The sequence below is a fragment of the Candoia aspera genome, chromosome 1, assembly GCF_035149785.1.
Source record: "Candoia aspera isolate rCanAsp1 chromosome 1, rCanAsp1.hap2, whole genome shotgun sequence".
Classification (NCBI taxonomy): Eukaryota; Metazoa; Chordata; class Lepidosauria; order Squamata; family Boidae; genus Candoia; species Candoia aspera.
The window spans coordinates 251,651,103-251,666,883 of NC_086153.1; the positions used below are offsets into that span (position 1 = coordinate 251,651,103).

The 15,781-nt window shown below is 39.7% G+C and overlaps 1 protein-coding gene across 2 annotated transcripts in view; it reads right to left on the reverse strand.

The window, feature by feature from the left end:
- PPFIBP2 (PPFIA binding protein 2) overlaps positions 1-15,781 on the reverse strand; it is a 116,396-nt gene that overhangs the window by 89,448 nt on the left and 11,167 nt on the right. The gene's annotated exons all lie outside the window — the stretch shown is intronic.

A 15,781-nucleotide genomic window follows, 5' to 3' on the forward strand; every position in this document is an offset into this window, starting at 1 on the left:
TGGAGGGCAGGGCAGCTAAAAAGGTAGGGGTGGTGGGGAGATAGGTGGATGGAGGGAGTTGAAGCGCCCCTGCAGTTTAAGTGTGGGTGGGCTGCCAAGTGCCCGAACTTTGATCACATGACTGCGGGGGTGCTGTAACAGCCATAACTTCAGGGATTGGGTGTAACTACCTGTCATTCAGTGCCGCCGTAACTTCGAACAGTCACTGAATGAATGGTTGTTAAGCAAGGACTACTTGTATGCAGTCTCTGAAGGCTAGAAGGGACTTAGCAGTGATACGGTGATTACATTAAGGGCTCAGGACCAAAATGTTTAATCTGTTTTCTTTTCTTTTGTGAGTAGTTGGTTGAAAGGACATAGGATTAGCACACCTATATTCAGATTTTAATTTGGCCATTAAAAGTTAGAGAGGTTTTTTGTCTTGTTGCTGTCATCCAGTGATCATCTGGATGTTTTCAGCTCAGATACGGTTGAGCCAACTATGTTAAGCTGTTTTATAAGAAGATAAGTCTGTATCCCATGGTAGCCATTTTGTCAATATTTCTATGGCATGATCTTAAAATTCTAACTATATCCACTTGTCCAGAAAGGCTGACTGCTCCCTTGCTAGAATTTATTCTTATACTGAAACAACTCCTGGACTTCAGAAAAATATATTTGAATTATATATATTTCACCTTTCTCTTAAAAAAAAACCTGAGGCATAAGCTAAAACAAATATGTACATGTATATGTATATGTATATGTATATATATCTACAAGAGTAGAATGTAGCACATTCAAAGCTCTAGAACAACCCAACAACTTTCAGGAATTAAAAAAGAATGATATTGGTACTTAAATCCTTTCCCAGCCCAAAAGCTCTCCTATGTGGAAAGATGAAAGGCCAATAAGGAAGAGGTACTGTTTGCTCAAGAGGAAATTTCTGCATAGGAACCTTTTGCTATTACTAAGTTATAGTGTACTCTGCTCATCCTTGAGTTGGAAGCAAACTTTTACAGCATAACATTTGCTATACCCATTGCCAATCCCTAGCACCTCTGTTCTTGGTCACCAGACTTCCTTGCAAATTGATGGATAAGTATGTCTAGCAGATTCTGTCCAGCTTGGCTATCTTGGATTGTGTCAAAGTAAGGGAGAAAATACTACTTTAACCCTAGTACATGGTTGGCTTAAGGCTGCCTCCTTTATGGACTGGGGATGAGATGAAGGCAGCATTATGGGGGAAAATAAGTACTGCCAGGACACAGCTTATTAGGACGGTCTGTCCAAATGCTTCATTGGAGGCAGTTGCAGAGCTTCCTTGTGATCTGGAGGACAGGTCCATGAAGTGGCTAGTCAGCTGCTATAGAGTTTGTACTACTACAACATGTTACTTGTAAACTGTCTTCAGAATAATTTGATTGAAAAGAAGATGTTATATATTTGAGTTAAGTGGTTAAGGTGTTGAACTAGGAGTGGAGAGACATAGGATGTAGCCCACCCTCAGTCACAGAAGTTCACTAAGGGGTGTTGGACCAGTTGCTCCTTCTCTGCCTCACCTACTTTCCAAGGTTGCTGTTGCTATGGGGGAAAAAGGAGGACAGAGCACCTTGTTTTCTGTGTTGAATCCTTGAATGAAAAGCAGGATATAAATCTAACAAATACAGTGGGTAATTATACCTGTAAAGTAAAAAAAAAAAAGATTCAAGGTGAACAGAATTGTTTTATAACACAGAATTATAAAATCTGACAAGGAGTTAATTGTCACATTGATTTTTTTTTAATGCAGAAATGTTTGAAAGTTGCTCACTGCTTTCTAAAACCCAATTTTAATAGCATTTTAGTTTGCAGGACAGGGCCTGGTAATAGTTAACTGAATTTTCTTTGATGTTTTCACCACTCCTAGCCTTGCTCAACCCCAGGTTTTCAGAGCTCTTCAGGTGGCACAGCCGCCAACGCAATTTTGGCAAAACATCAGACAATTCTAGGCATGACCTCTAGCTTTCAGTTTGCTATTCACAAGCAGATTTAAAGTTCATTTCAGGAAATAAGATTACCAAAACATTCCTTCTTTGAAAGAATTTGGCAGCCTTATTTCTTTTCCCCTTTAAGGGGAAAAAACTGCACATCAGTATGTACATATGTGTGCTAAATTAAATTATTAAATAGTTTGGGCTTTTCTCCCTGGCCAAATAAAATGTAATCTGCGTGCATCTATTATATTTATTTTGTATGGCATTGAAAATACTGTATTATTCAACACAATCCTATGTTTACTCAAAAGCAAGTGCTGAAGTTGAGTGGGGTACAATACTCAACAAGGAATGTTGAGTTCTAGGAACAATCATTTCAGTAATCTTTAAAAGCTCCTATGAAACAACTTAGCAGGATATTCCTCTTTGGGGAGTACAAGGGAGAACAGAATCTTGCACAAAGGCCACCCGGACAGTTAATAGCAATAGAAACTAGAACCAGAAAAACATCTTATTCTCTTACCCACCACACTATACAAAGCCCTCAAGCTGTTGCAATCAGATCGCAGATGGATGGTTGATTGATCATCACACTTTGTTGGACTAAGCCTTAAGGCTCTGTATCTTGTATAATTCATTCCTCATACAGGCAGCAGGCGCTCATTTGCATAAGGCTATTTTATGCCATGCATTTTCTTCCACAGGTGCAGAGCATGAACAGGATCAAACTAGTCAGCACTATCATACACAGAAAGTATCCAAAATGCCTTCTTTGTTGCCCATTTGTATGTATGGAATTTCCTACAGCTTCCAGAGAATGCCTGATTGTTTCCTCAAAGATAGATTGCTAACTATACCCATGGAAAATGTAAAGTTTCAACAAGTCTTTTGTCTTCACAAGTCTCAAATCTTTATGAGTTCCTATTGTAGTTAGTTGTATAATTCTGGAGCAGAAGAGAATTTTGTTTCCTGAACATAAATATTTCTTTCCTATTTCTTTTCTTTCTTTCCTGCAGATGTGCTGGAATTCTGATTTCCCAAATTCCCAGCTAACTAGCTAAATACCTTGATGTCTGAAAATATAAGAAACTCTAGTCCTAGCACATCTGCTCTGAACAGGCCAGAAATCAGGACTCTGACCAGCAGTTATTTAGGCCACCCTTTAGTTTTCCTGGGGAGAAATAAATAATAAGCATAAGAAATAATAGAAACTGTTGCTCTTTTTCATAATTGCTATTGTCACACTTCTGAAATATCCACCAATAGTTGGATTATTTTCACAGTAGCACAAAAAATTTAGAATCTGAACTTACTTTGAACTTGCTTTTTCTTTCAATGCACAAACTGAGAAGTGGGTATTTCCAGAATAACAATAAAATATAGGGTTCTACAGTAGTTATCTAACCCACTCTGAAGGCTGAATTCTAGCTTTTAAAAATAGCTGTCCTGGGTTGGTCCTAGGGAATAGTGCTTACTAATTCATTCCCACTTTGGGAGCATAATTTTTCCCCCCCAGAAAAACCTTCTTTTCTACCACCAATGATCTTGTATGGGAAAAATATAAATAGCTATAGTTATGTTTGTTATCAGAATGAAACAAAATTTGTAGGACATTTAGTCCATTATGAGGGGGTAATTCCAATTTTTGAGTTACATACCTTTGTACCTTTGTTATTACACAGACACACACACACACAGTATGAGAGCCAGTTTGCTGTAGTGGTGAAGGCATCAGGCTAGTAACCAGGAGACTGGGAGTTCTAGTCCCGCCTTAGGCACATGGCTAGCTGCGTGACCTTGGGCCAGTCACTCTCTCTCAGCCCTAGGAAGGAGGCAACTTCTGAAAAACCTTGCCAAAAAAACTGCAGGGACTTGTCCAGGCACTCTCTGAGAATCAGACACGACTGAATGGATTAGCAGCAAATTTTAGGCAGACAAATATAGGGTGCTGATCGCTGGAGGTTAATGATGAGGAAAAACATACGGAAGTAAGTAAAAGGAAAGAGCTCCCAAGCTAGTCTATTAAGCTACAATAGTTAAAGAACATGTCATAAAATCTGATAGACCAGGAAATCATGAGATGGAGTGGATGCTTCAGTTAAAGGTTTGTTTCCCAAGATTGATCGGCTCCAAGCTCCTGTGATTGGGTAGCAGGTGGTGACAGCAAAGGTCACTCTGATTGAGATGACCATCAGTGCTCCAATCACAAGGATGACTGAATTAAAGGCAGACCCGATGAGCACTGAATTCAATCATTCAATCCCCACCCCAGTATTTGAAACAAGTGGCTTTATTTGGCACAGTTGCCACGGCACCACTATCTGTAATGCTCCAGAATTTAGGAAAAATAAGTCCAGGCTGGAGTTTCAGAAGCATTTTGAATTGGGATAAGGAAGTTTATAGCCATCTGCTCCAGTTCATGGGATGTCAGCCTGTCATAAATTGTTTTCATTTTAACTGCACCTTAAAATTCAGGCTTGCCTGAGTCACAGCCCTACCAAAAGCCCTCATAGGTAACCTGTTTGTCTTATAAAAAAAGCGTTTAACTTCTGACATTTTGATTTATACATTTTAACAAATACAAAAAGTCTCAGCATAACATGTTTGGTTCCAGGCACAGCACTACAAAAAGAACTTCAAATGTGGACACAGCACCGCAGCTTACAAGCTGCCTGCTAATAAAAACAAATAACCTCACAGTTAGAGGGAGAGTTAAGCAGGTACTATGTTTGTTCAGGTCTATCGATCTAGATTCAAAGCAAGTGATCCATATTGCTGGGAACTCCTTTCAGAGAGAACCTCTCACTTCCTGCTAATTAGCCCTACAAATCAGAAAAGTGTTCTTGGTAAAAGTAGGCCATTTTCCTAGCTCATCGACCTGAACTGTTTTGACGAAAGAAAAAAAAAAGTCATCTTACGAGGGTCTAATGACCACAGCTCATTTGGGCTGCCATGGAAAACAAAAAGGATTTTGTTGCGCTTGAATAAATTCTTTGCCTGGAAGATGTAACACTATACCCCAATTTTGATCTGATTAGGATAATTAGGATCGGAAATATTTAGGGGCATGCGTGGAATAGATAATCTAGAGCAGCACATTCTGCTAAACCATCACATCAGCCGCAGTTTGGAAGAAGCAAAATGCAAAATACTTTGGTTGTTTCAGGTTTCAACCAAAAGAGAATATGGAAGGATTGTGGGGTGATTTTATGGGGTAGGCAGACATCTCCACTCGTTCTCCTTCTCCTTTGCACAGCCTGTGCCCTCCCCCCTGTGCCCAGCATATTCCCTTCCCTCCCCTCCCCTCAGTCACTGCCATTAGGGTACTGCCCAGTGCCCAGGGTCTGGCTGCAACAATCTCAGTAGTACATACTGAGCATAATACATCTCCCAGCATAATACATCTCATTGCCCCACTTGCCCCCAATTTTCCTCCCTTCCTCCCCCCTTCATCTCACCCATTACCTTGCAGGTGAGATCAGCTGACCTGTTGCAGATGTGACCAAAGGTGTGTTTTAGGTATGTCAGGAGGTACAGATAACCTCACCTCTTAAAATCACCAAGCAGCTTCAACCACTGGCATTTCCTTCCCAGTATTAGCACTTGGGTTTCCTGAGTTCTTTTCAGACCCATCACCCACCCCATTCTTGTTTCTGACACCAGCTTCTCTCCTGGCTTCCAACAAGATAAAGAGGAATTTTAATTGAGGAAGAAGAGGAGAGCATGAGTTAATCACATCCATTATCTTAATACGCAGCATACCCACTTATATTTATTGCCATGTCCAGGGAATTATTTATGAACTGTATTTAGAGACTGCCCCAATCTTCACAACCTGAATTTTGAAGGATGTTAAATTAGCTTTTTCTTGCTTATTTGCCAGCTTCTCTGTACTAGCCAGTCTTAATGCTATCCCCACCAACTAACAATGGTTGTTTGACCATTATCAGCTCTCCAAGGTCTATCTCTATCCTCTGTAGTGGGATTATTTCTACCTTGGTGTCTTTTCACATGTTTCAAATGGTATTAGCTTAGGAGATGCCCAAATAGGATATGGAGGAGATGCAAGCAAACCAGGCTAGAGAATCCAAAGTCCTGAAGTCAGGCCTCCCCCGACCCCAATTCCTGCCTCAGTGACCTGTTGGGGGATGTTTTCTCACACGTTGAAAAGTGACAGCAGTAAAGGCAGAGAACAAAACCAGCCCTCTTTCCTATGTCTTAACACTCACAATCAAGATAACACCTTCTGCAATGACCTGAAACAGAGGCAGAATCTGGATGGGAGCAGCAAATTTCATGCTACCAGTTTTGGGCCAGGTTATTAAGGATGGGTGGAAGTATCTTTAACGGCAGAGTGGGGAAAGGACATTACATTGTATTTCAAGGACCTACAAAGTTACTTATTTGGAAAACATCAACCTATAGTAATGCTACGTGCTTTAAAGTGGCAATAGCCTAGGTCTCAATACAATAATAAGATATGGGCTATAGTACTGTATATTAGGGGAAAGGGAACTTTGCAGGATAAAATACTTCTGTAAAATACATGCAGACTTAATAAACTAGATGTCAGTTCATAAGATGCTACTCCAGACTTCTCACTAATTTTCTGCATGGAGAAAACCAGCATGTCATCTTAACAGTGCTGTGGGCCACTCGCTGTGGTCTTCAGTATTATACATGAACCATATCCAATATGGCACATTTAACTTCTTAATTGGGGGGAGGGACATTAAGGGGAAAAAGAATGGAAAGTATATACTGTATTCAACAACCATTATTATAACATGGGTAAAAGGCTTCTTGGTATCTTGAAACTACATAGCTATGTTCTGAATTATTGATATTAGCTAGATTTTAAAACATTTTAAATGAAGAATTTCGTTGCCAAGAATCATGATTTTCTTCCTTTTAAAAACAAAGTTATGCTCTGCAGTTCAGTCATTCCAATCATCTACGGTCTTATTTGCACACATGATTCTTATGAAAAAAAAATGACGGGATTATTTATATTCATTAGAAGAGAATATCTGTAGCTCAGAATTGAACTGTGGAGTCCTTGGTGCTGAGTTTGGTTGTTTGCTTGCAGACATTTCATTACCCAACTAGGTAACACCATCAGTGCTGGTGAGTGTGGGGTTTGCTCCCTGTTTATATGCAGTAGCTTGCCCGGCCAGTGTTGGAGGGGGTGTGGTTTTCTCCTTGGTAGTTCCTTGATGGGGGTATTGTTTTCTGCTTGTGTGTCTGGTGTTAATCTCTGCTTATCTGGGTGTTGGCTGCTGGAGAGGTTGTGTTCTGGTCTTTTTGTTTCCCTCTTAGCTTTTTTTATCATCTCTTTCGAATGGTGTATAAATGTGGTTTATCTCTATGTGTCCAGCGATGGCTGATTTGTCTGAAGGCCAAGTTCCAGGAATTCCCTCGTGTTTTTGGATTTAGCTTGATCTAGGATGCTCACAGTTTCCAGTTGAAACTATGGTTGAGTCTGTCCATGTGTATTTATATTCATAATATACCAATATCATTGTTATTGTAATACACTTATTGTATATTGTATTGCATTATTATTATTCATACCAATATTATTAATACATATGGTTGAGTCTGTCTGTGTGTATTTATATTCATAATTATACCATACGTGCTCCTTGTAGGGCAGCAAAGAGGCTAAAACCTAGCAGCTGTCCTGTGGAGCATCACCTCCCCAGAGATCAGATTAGCCCCAACCCTACTGGAATCTTGTAAGTCCATAAAGATATGGCTGTGCCACCAGGCTTGGGGATCTGAATGTGTAATAGAGACTATACAGTGGTCGTGTTCAGCGTAGATTGTTGTTTAGACATCAGCTACAGACCTTGCTATTCAGTTTTTATATGGTTTTGTATGTTTTAAGATTGCACCTTGTTCTTTTTGTAGCTTTTTAAAATTTTGTAAGCTGCCCAGACTCATGTAATTGAGATGGGTGACTATATAAATTGAAATAGTAAATAAATAATACCACCTCTTTGATCCTGTGGATTGGTGAATCCCTGAGTCATTCTCTGCCGGAAGTAGATTAGGAGACTTTTGCTCTTTCCCCTTTCACATCTTTTGAAAATCTGTTTAGACAGTATGGGGGTCCTTCCAAAGGAGAGTTGCAGGCAAGAATTGGCAACATGCGCCTGCTCTCCTTTTCTGCCAGCAAGGCCCATGGTGGGATCAAAATATTTCCATGGAAAAAAGGAACCCTTCTGTTTAAAGAGTGTTAAGACAGGACCAAAACCAATTAGATGGGCAGATGTGTTTAAAAGCAAAATATTAAAACTGGCTAGATCAAAAACTCTGGGAAACACACCACAAAAATGTTAATATGTTTTCTACTACAGATTAAGGTTACTATGGTAACTAATCATTTTGGGGTGAAGAGGTTGAATTTAATTGTCCCCTTTTCACGTGTTAATGGTTGCATTGCCTAAGGGAGGAACTTGCCTGAACTTGTTTTAGTTTCAGTTTCCCTTCTGTGTAGGCTTGCAGAGAATATGCAGCTGAGAGAAATCTCTCCTCTCAGCAAACAGCCTTTAAATATGTTTGTTTTCTGTAAATAAAATTATTTTTATAGAAATGCCTGGTGTGTGACTTTTCTGATCTCTCCTGGGCCAAATGCCTTCTAGCACTCTGCCAACAAAAAATACACAAGAACCATGACTTTCTGACAATCTTTCAAGACAGAGGGAAGAGAGGGAAGCTAGCACAAATCTTCCTTGGAAGAAAGTTTCAATGCTCAGGTGCTCTCACTGAAAGAGGTCTGTCCTACACATTAATGACCATTTGTTCAGTGTCATTGCCATTTGCAACCTTCCCTGCCGGCTTCCTCAGAAAGTCAATGGGGGAGCCAGCAGGGAAGGTTGCAAGTCACTGGGGTAAGTCTCCCCCAGCCCTTCTGCGCTCACGCTGTGCTGGCCACTCATGCACCCCCATGCTGAGACTCCCAGCGCTTCCCTCACATCCTCCTCAACTCTTGCTGCACCTCCCTCACTCCCTCTCCCACCCAGCAGCAGCCACTTACCTGCTTGCTGGCCTGCTTGCAAGCTGCCTGAGACTTGCAATGTCCTGCCAGCTTCCCCACTGCCTTGGTTGTGGGAAGCCAGCAGGAAGTTGCCTAGCCTAACAACTGTGGGATTCGGTTAATGATGGCAACCAGGACTGCAGGGATTATAATAAATTACCCCTATAACAAGCTTGATATGATAAACTGTGTGCCTCAATTTTTCATTCCTTAGAGAATAATAAGGAAATAAAACCTATTTATATGGGCAGACATGTGCAGTGAGCTGCCTTTTAATTTAATGCAGATAAGCTTCCCCTGTAGGAAAGTTGATTTTGCAAAGGATTCTCCTGCTGTAGCTTGTTAATAACTGCCTTCTATTAGGGAATATGTGGCAGCTTCATACTGCCTAGAGAAACAGTGCAAATGCTGGAAAATACAAGGAGGCAGTATTACAAAACTGTAGCATCTAGAGCAGAACTTAAATAAATGGATCAGAAAAACTGTCAGTCCCCCTAATGAGTGTCAAAGTAGTTTAAAACATTTCCAAATTTAGAGTTCTAACTGAAAAACAAGCCAATCAAAATTATTCAGCCTTATTTAGTTCCAACACTCCTCATCATACAATTGCAAGGACAATAAGACATTAATAAATAAAGATAATAAAGTTATCTTCCAGTGTCTTGAATGGCATCAGCTGCCTATAACTGTTTAGGAGTATCCAATCCAAACAAAATGTGGTTTGTGTTTGCCATTGTGCAGATGAGTTAGACAAGCGAGCCGCCAGCTCTGAACTTTTTTCCTTACAGTCTCATTTGTGACATCACACTTACTGTTGCTATTCTATGAGAATAAGCTCCTGTGTGGCTCTTACAAACAACATTTAATCTGCAGTGGCCCTAAGCAAATTCCTTTGGCTGTGGTGTACACAAAGCTTATTTCTCAACACTTCCTGCAGTGTTTTCAGTGGGCTTGTAAGAGAAACACGTAGAAGCATTGGTGCAGCAGAAAAGCTGTTTCTACCTAGACTTATTATTATCGATAAACAACATTTTGTTGTCTGCTTATTATTGATGAAGTAAAAGATGTACAAACTAGATACCCTAACTCCATCAATGATTGCTACCACATCAAACTAGGCAATATAACTGATCATGGTAGTACTAAACAATCCACAAGAATTAAAAACCAGAATATCTCATGTTGGGTCACTGCTTTTATTGTTCTTCATGGCAGAGGTTTCCTAAAAAACTATTTATACATTGTAGATCATCTTATCAATTGGTGGGTGATTCCTACACTGCTACAAAATCATTTTGAAGTTTTGCAACCTCTCACTTGGTCATTTTAGCAATTACCTATAATCCATCAACCTACAAAGAAAATCCCAATGTATTTGTTGTATCGTCTGCTTTTTCAAATGTAGACAATACTGTTAGCTTAGAGCAAACAGCAGTGTTTTCATAGCCAGCAAAGGGGCTGTGATAGATTTGTTTGTCATCAAAAGTATATGATTCCTGAGGGTAATAAATAAAACCAGTGAAAACTCTTAAAAAGAAAGCAAGAGTAATTTTTATTGGGTTTGGACCAACTGGATCATACTGTATTACTGGCTCAGCATCTTTTTCTAGTCATACCTGTTGCCACAGCTTCAGGCAAATCGGTTTTCCCAGACACTCCCTTCTAGCTCGTTAGCTGAAGCAGATATTTTGAAATCAGTACTACATTCCTGACTCTTTTCTATGTAGCTCAATCTTAACAAATGTTATGTCTGTTACTGAAAATATACAACGTTCAATTTTTTGGAAACATCTTTTGCAGATGCATGCAATCACACTGGTTTAGTAAATCAAATCTCTTGCTTGAACTTGAAAAAAAGACTCTAAAATGCATGCCTATCCTTGGACATGGGTCAGATCCTTGAAAAAAAAAATCCTCAATTTCAAAGAACTTTGACTTTTCCTTGGTCATGTAACAGCTGTCCATTTAGATGATGTGGTTAAGGCATCAGATTAGAAACCAGAGAATTGAGAATTCTAGTCCTGCCTTAGGCACGAAAGCCGGCTGTGTGACCTTGGGCCAGTTGCTCTCTTCTCTCAGCCCAACCCACCTCACAGGGATGTTGTTGTAGGGAAAATAGGAGGAGGAAGGAGTATTAGGTGTGTTCGCCGCCTTGAGTTATTTATAAAAATAAATAAGGATAAAAAAAGGATAACATCTTTTTTTTAAAAAAGGATTGTAAGGGTACTTTTAGATTACTAAAATAAGTACTAAAGTACTTTCAGAAAAATTTGGCAAAATCCATGCAATAACCCCCAAAAACCTGCTTGCCTAAGATCACCTAATGAATTCATGGCAAAGCTGAGAACTGACAGCAAACTCACAGCTTAAAAGCTTTGTCCTTTCCAATAAATGATTTCATTCAAATACAAGTTCCCCTCTCTCATGAAACAAATAGCTTGGAAAAATAATTTTAAAATACTTTTATAATCGAAAAAAAAAGAATAGCCAAAGAAACAAGGAAGAAGAAATCTCCCAGAAAGTGAACTGAAGGAGTCAAATCACAAGAAATGAAGACCCAACAGCTCTGTTCTTGAACTGGGAGGGGACAGTGAAAGAAAAGTCAAACCACAAAGCCACTTGCCTTTGCTGGTCCTCAAGGAAACAAAAGTTCAGTTTCACTGTTGCCTATGAGAAGTCTCATGGCTACTAATCACTGCCTTAGTCCAAAGACAGCTTTCATTCACAACCAACACCCTGACATCATACGCCCAGCCCATAATTAAAATGCTCACCACCGTTCAAAGCCCGGCCCACAAAGACAGACTGCGATGGATTTTGTGCTAATTACCCAACAGCTTTCAGTGAATGGCACCTGTCAAACTAGGTAGCGACCAGTTCTTGGGGGCCCATTTGTCCGGCAGGTGAATGCAGAGACCTGTGCCAAGTGAAAGGAAGACCACAATTTCTAGGTTTTCAGAGACAGGAAGACTTCCTGGCAAATATTACCATTCTCCCTAGAACGTCTTGCTTTGGAGAAGCATTTACACATACCTTCACATTTTTATTTCCCACTTACCATAGTTCAATCTTCTGATCGATTTTTCAATGCGCTTATTTACCACAATTTATATCCTACTCAAATTCACCAGGATTTACGAGGGTGCAGAAAGAATTATGGAAGTATATCACCTAAATTATGACTGACATGAAAGAAAATGTGTATGTAATCAACTGACAGGAAAAAGCTGTTGATGTTTTGATGATCCTAGCAAATCCACACGCTCCCTCTGTACTAATTATGCACCATCGCATCGTATGTTTACAACAAGGTCAGAAAACTTGGGAGCTCAGCAACCAATTGCTGAAACACTTTTTTAAGAAGAGGTTGTCTGTTGGAAAACAGCACTCAGTTGTCAAAGCATCACAAGTGAAGAACCAGACCTGATGTCACCTCCTTGGGGACTCGAAAGGATTGTGCTGCCTCCCTCCCTTTCTTTTTCAGGCAATTCCAAGGGAATAGTAGTAGATCTATCATAGAAAAAAATATAAGCTTAAAGAGAATCTTCTCGCAATATTTTTATTGTGTTCAGTATTTCACAGCAGACAGCCTCACTCAACACTGTAATATTAAACTTTAGAGACAGGCAAGATATTGTGTGACAAAGGATATACATAGAAAATATTGCTTAAAGCTTGTTACCAATAATCTGCTGTTTACTGTTAAAATAGCAGGGCCCAAATATTACAGGTCCTTGGTCCAAAGCAAGCTCTCCTAATAAAAGGCTATCTGATCTTGCCCACAAAAGTCTAACTATTAGCCATTTAGCTGTCATCCAGATTTTTGCAGCTCAAACCTGGTAGCCCTACCCCACAGCTACACTAGAACAACTTTTTAGAAAGAGAAGATTCTGAAAAGCCCTAACTTGGGGGAAGTGGGTAGAGAGATGTACAGAAGGCTTGCAAGGAAAGAAACAGGTGAAGCGAGAATTATGTAGGCAATACCTCACCCTTTCCCTCTCCAAACTGCATTTTCCTAAAACTAGTTTTGATTACAAGGGAATCCCCCCTCCCACACACACACAATACAACCCCCCCACACAATGCAGCCCAAAGGAAGAACTGCTGTTGGTAGCCATTCTTACACAGAACACATTCATCACATGCCTTCTCTCACAATTTCTCAATAATGTATATAGTACAAATACTGAGCTTACAAGGTTTACACCAACAAGTAGAAACTTAATGGAATTCTAGAAGGCTTCCCTCAAATGCTTCAGAGCTAAGATAGAGAACCTGGTTTCTTCCATGGTTCAGGGACAGATAAAAGGCCGTCAAAAAAGTATCTGATGTGGTGAGGGCAATGTAAATAGTCTGCCATATCAGATGACATGATACAAGAAATACTGGAATACTTTTGTTTATATATAGCACAATTTTGTTTATATATAGCACAATTTATCAGCAGCATGCTTCAGATGCCTAATTTCTTTGCCACTGCAAGCTGTTCAAAGACTAGCATAGTCACTAAGGTTTCAGCACAACAATTGAAGTTTTGGTGCTGCATTTCAAGATTTTGACCTGACATTTCACACCTTAAATGTCAGGATGATGTTCCAAAATTCAGCAGAAAAACTGTACAGGAAATGGTTTAAAAATATTCTAAGTCTCATAAAAAATTATACAGTGGGAAGGAGGAGATTTTTACTTAGTTCTAAAATAAGCAATTGATAGTAGGCCATATATGAATCTCCTTGAAGAAAGTTCTTTACAGCTAGGATGCTACCACATCTCAGATGTGAAGAAAGCAGGACACTGAGGGCTTTGGCTGAAGGACAGTACAGGACAATAGTCTTTCAGGAACCCCCAAGCCATGAATAGCTTTGAAAAATCAAATCCCTGTTAATACAATGTTTCTTTAAGAGTAATTAAACAGCAAGGAATATTTTATGTTCACAGAACAATTCACATGAAATGACAACAGTCATTGGGAATAAACTTTTGTTTTGATTGTGTGATGTTTGAAGGCTATTCTGTGGTCAGATTATCACAAACACGTACAGTGAAAATGCTTTAAGAAGCAAAGTACAGTTGACACTTACATATGGGCAAAAGAAGCCATTTATATTATTAAGTCCTCTAAAACTGTCCCCAAGCTGATTTAAGACAAAGCTTCATTCAGGATCTGTGCATGAGCAGGAGACATCCACAGAGGATTCTAATGTCACCTTAAACTGAATTGGGTCTTTACTGCATCAACTTCAGTACTGTTGATACTGGTTAGTAAAACCTCTACAGGATTCAGACAATCAGCTTTCCCCATCCTTTCTGGAGATAGCAGAGATTGAACCTGGGACCTTGGGGTCTACCTGTGAGCAATGGACCTTCCCATTATATGAGGAACTTTCAAAGAAACAAAAGGATAAATTATTTCAAAGTTTCAGGAATTGTGCTTGCAGATAGGCATTTTTTCAAATGTAACTATAACCAAATATAAAACCGAATCTTACTGATATGTTTTTTAATGGAGCCAGGATGAAAAAGCATCCTGCTTAGGGTGATGTGGCTTCTTTAACATCATTCTACCTTTCTGTTTTATTTTACCTTTAGCTCAACTCACATTGCAATATAAATAGCAGTGCAAGTCTTCGGTAGTTTTACAAATCATCCACTATATATAGCGAGTTATACCTATCATGACATTATAATGGAGAGGAAGTATGGAAAATCAGAGAAAAAGTGACCCCCCCCAACCTCACAGGGAACCCCTTTTTTGCCTAAAGTGGCAGCAGAGAGAATGAACTAAGAAGCTTCCCAACCCAGAGGGGAAGGGAGAGGCTTCCTTTTGCTCTCCAGAAAGCTGGCCAAGGAGGATGAGGATGAGGAGTAAGATACACAGGGACAGGCTACCCTGAGGTCAGTTGACTTTGTCTACTCCCAGCCTTTTTGCCTGTAGGAGTTTCCTCTTCCAAATATCCCTCTAAGATTTGCAAAACTGCATGGATTAACAAAACATTTTCCTGTATAACTTTATGGTCAGGTTGCAGTTGGGATATTCAACAGGATCCACTGTATTAATCAAAAGGCTGGAAGAACTTGCTTCTCTGGAATGGAGGTCAGCTTCTGGGGATAACCATATGAACTGTTTTCACAGAGGCAGACTTACTTAACTTGCCATCCCTGTGCTTAGCACTTGGCTGGCTGAACATGCAGTTTTACTGCCAGTAGGGTAACTGGCAATGCATGGCATTCAGATCTGGACCTTATGCTGCCTCAAGTGTATTTGTTGTGATTAATAAAACCATGCTGCATATATACTCTCTTTCTAAAGGAAAGCATTAGCCTTGCCCCATATGCCACACTTCATACCCTTGTGCAAATCAATCCCTCTCCCCCCCCAAATACTCCAAAACTGCCATCAAGAGCATTTAGTCACTTTGCCTTGATTGCACTTGAGGGAGGAGAACAAGAAGGTTCTGATGTCGACATTAGGTTTTTAAAATCTAGACCCAAGCTCTTAAATATCCTAACTCAGCAGTACATTCAGATGTTTGCCAGATTTTTTTAAAGGTGTATTAACATGAGATCAATGCAGAAGCTTCACCATTGCTCAGAACTAGTTAAAATTGTGTAAGAGACAGAAGCTGTCCAGCAAAGTTCTGTGCCTTGAATTGCAAGTAGCATTGATGCTAATTAAGGCAAGGGTACCATGTATTCTGTTTTCAGACTGAAAATTCTGAATTTCAGTATTCTAAGAATTATCTTCACTTTTCAGAATCACGCTAAATATTTTAAAACTCCCTGC